Genomic DNA, 3,847 nt, shown 5'->3' with positions numbered 1-3,847 from the left:
AAAATCAATAAAGTGCAAAAGTAGGAATCCTTAAATGAGTCCCTGAATGAGTTGTTGTTGAAGAGTCTAATGGGAAACGCTCAGCTAGGTGGAAGTTTAGGTCCCCCTCCGCCCCCCCCCCCCCGAATGAGGAGCTCCCAAACCTCTACGTGGTTATGGTCATCTGTAGGCTGGCATGTCAAAGAAAAGTTGCATTGCTCTGTTCATTTATGGTCTCTAGGTACTGGCACTCATTCTCAGAGCAAAGCTGAAGGCAGAAAGGGCACCATTCCACACTGCTTGATTAATTTAGCACATTTAGGAAATGGGTCTCATGCTATCCTTTCAAGAGATGCTTGCTTTCAATTGAAACTGGGTATGATTGGGAAAGTTGCTAATAAAGCTTTTGGCCTTGCACTCGACTCGACCATCACACTCTGACAAGGCTCAGTTTAGAACTGCTCTTACTCATGTGGAACGGAGAAATCAGGAGAATCCACGGTTCAATCCCTCCATCTGTAAAGAAATATTTAAGTTCAGTCATAGTGGTTTATGAAAGCATAGAAATCGCCACAGAATTCCTGGGGAGGTGAGGTGGGAATTATTGACCATATTTTGTTGCTGCCTCAAATAGGAGAGCCCTGTTTGCTAGCCTCCTAATGAGCTGTCCCTCTACCCCTCGCCAACCACATGGAGTGAAGTGTGGTCTGAGTCAAATTTGTTAGCAGTTTTCATGGTTGAATCGGCTTCTGAACCTCTTGCCTAGTGAGAGGAATGGTCACTTGGGCAAGGTACAAAGGGCTGCATGTACAAATCGAGCAGAAAAGAAAATTGGACGGGGGAAAAGAATCCCATGACTAATATTAAGATAGTCGACAGATTAACATCTGTTTAAAAGTGAGGAATGAGTCTTTAAATATTTTTGGCTCCTTTTTATACCTCATTTTTGAAAAACAGGAAGTGATCAATGTTTTCTAAAAATAGCACTCTCCAGAGATTAAACAAAAATGTGCAGGAATTACCACCAGGTAATGTTTGCTTAGTGAAAAACAGTACTTACTTTCAATGTCATGAGAGGAAAAAAAGTCTAAAATAATTAGACTGATTGACACCAACCCATTGGAGACAAAGTCATCATCAAACTTTCTGAATTAGATTTTTGTGAATGTTTTTATGTAGCCAAGATCTACCTGGATGGAAAATGAAGTGAAAAAAAAGATTGTGTTTTCGTCATTATAATTTATGGTAACATTTGGGTTAATTTCTCTGATATCTCATGGACAAATGGTCAAGTTGGTTGGCAGCCTCCAGATGGTTATGGCAAAATTCACTAGGGCTCCTGGTCCTAGTTTGTGTCTTGTGAATTTTGCAGAATATGTATCAGAATTCAAACCTGTGGAGCCTTTTGTTCAAGAATTATAGATGCAGCTTTGATAGAATATCTCACTGCTGCCATCAGGAAAGAGGTGTAGGTGCCACAAGACTCACACAGCCAGGTTCAGAAACAGCTGCTCCCCCTCCACCATCAGACTCCTCAAACACAAACTCAATCAGGGACTCACTTAAGGACTCTTACTTTTGGATTTTAATTATTTTTTTAAAAATTCTCTCTGTATAGCACAGTCAGTTTGTTCACATTCATAATCTGTTTACAGTTCTTTACATGTGTGCATTGTGTACAGTTTTGTTTTGCACCACCATTAAGTGGTGGCTCTGCCTCACTCGCGGGAAAAAGAATCTCAGGGTTATGTGTGATGTCATTAATGTACTCTGATTCTGACGATAAATCTGAATATCTTGCATGGGTAATAGTTCACTTGTGCAAATTTAATTTATAACCCCAAAAATGGCTAAATTGGGCAAGCAAAGTTAATGTATTTGGCTAATATATTAGGATATATAAAAAGATCCGAAAAGGATCTTTTTCAAGGTATCCTAATTTTCAATTTAAAATAGTGAAAGACCAATTCCAATATTTAGGAATTATGAAAAGTTATACAAACTGTTGAATGAAAATTTCTTGGTATTACCAATTTTCATTCCTGAATCCTTTATACACATGGAAGGAAAACTCACGTGAATAGAAACTCACGTGAATAGGGTGGTGAAGAAGGCTTTTAGTATGCTGGCCTTTATCAATCATTGCATGGAATATAGGAGTTGGGAGGTGATGTTGAGATTGTATAAGACGTTGGTGCGGCCTAATTTGAAGTTCTGTGTGCAGTTCTGGTCGCCTAATTATAGGAAGGATATAAACAGAGTGGAGAGAGTGCAGAGAAGGTTTACCAGAATGTTGCCTGGGTTTAAGCATCTGGAGTATGGGGAGAGATTGGACAGATTGGGTCTTTATTCTTTGGAGCGTAGAAGGTTGAGAGGGGATTTGATAGAAGTATTTAAGATTATGAAAGGGATAGACAGAATGGATGTGGATAGACTATTTCCGTTAAGAGGAGGAAAGATTAAAACAAGAGGACATGAGTTAAGAATTAAGGGGCAGAGGTTTAGAGGTAACATGAGGGGGAACTTCTTTACTCAGAGAGTGGTAGCTGTGTGGAATCATCTTCCGGGAGAAATAGTGGCGGAGGAGTCAATTGTATTATTTAAGAAAAAGTTGGACAGGTATATGGATGAGAAGAAGATGGAGGGTTATGAGCATTGTGCAGGGAGGTGGGACTAGAGAGGGGTGTTTGGTTCGGTGCGGACTAGAAGGGCCTAATGGCCTGTTTCCGTGCTGTAATTGTTATGTTATGTTAATTACGAATAAATAAAACCAATTTGAATATCTTACATGATGTAGAACTGTTGATGGCTCACACTGCAACCTCAGTGGTAAAGCAAATGGTAAATATGGCTGGTCCTGATCTTATAATGAAGAGAAGTTATTTGATGAAGGTTTGATAACCAAACCCTGATCAAGCTTCAAATTGCCTCTTTCAGAGTTCACCAAGTTAGCTCCATCTCTGACTTCTTGGTTCCAAAGTTTTCCAAAAATTGCTCCAAGACAACATCTGTGAAGAAAGGTTTTTTGCAGAGATTCTCATAAACCAGCTGTAAAGTCCTATTATTTATTACAGGATTTACCAGTCAAGCTTTCATCCAGTGCTGAGATCTGATTTCATTTCAATATTGGGTTCCAGGAAGCTGGGGAAATTCATGTGCATTGAGCTGAAGGTCCAAGATCCTGTTAATACTGCTCATTGAGAGAACTAACTCTCTTGATGGCTTTCCCCTCACAAAATCTAGCTTTAATTGGGTTATATGTGGATTTTGTTGCAACTGTGTTGGGATACTGAAGCGCTGCTCAAGTCTCTTCCCTTATTCCCCCCCAAAAAAATCACTCCTCCCGACTCATTAATACACTATTCACATAAAATGGTCTGTGGAAGAGACTGTTTAAGAAGATTATCCCGCCAGCTTCTTCTACTTTCCTCTTCTTTACAAACCGCAGGCTGCGTTAAATTAGTATTATCCATGTGGAGGAGAATTGAAGATGGCTGAGTGGGTTAACTTTCTCGATTCTTGTTGAAGATGGAGAGACATGCCTGCAGGCAGCGTGTGTATGATTGCGAGATACTTAACATAGCAGTTAGCGCAGTACTGTGCTCGCTTCGGCAGCACATATACTAAAATTGGAACGATACAGAGAAGATTAGCATGGCCCCTGCGCAGTTAGCGCAGTACTGTTAAAGCGCCAGCAATCGGGATTTGAATCTGCCGATGTCTGTAAGGAGTTTGTAAGTTATTCCTATGCTTGCGTGAGTTTCCTCTGGACACTCCAGTTGCCTCCCACTGTAGGTCAATTGTGTGAATTTAGACGGCACGGGCTCATGGGCCGAAAGGGCCTGTTACCATGCTGTATATCAAAATT

General features: G+C 40.4%; 1 pseudogene; it reads left to right on the top strand.

Annotated features, from left to right (window-relative positions):
- Positions 1-3,578: 3,578 nt before the first annotated feature.
- On the top strand, positions 3,579-3,647 carry LOC138755989 (U6 spliceosomal RNA; annotated as a pseudogene).
- The last annotated feature ends 200 nt before the right edge of the window (positions 3,648-3,847 follow it).

The sequence above is a fragment of the Narcine bancroftii genome, chromosome 2 (genome assembly GCF_036971445.1).
Source record: "Narcine bancroftii isolate sNarBan1 chromosome 2, sNarBan1.hap1, whole genome shotgun sequence".
Lineage (NCBI taxonomy): Eukaryota > Metazoa > Chordata > Chondrichthyes > Torpediniformes > Narcinidae > Narcine > Narcine bancroftii.
This window is presented reverse-complemented; position numbering and strand designations above follow the sequence as displayed.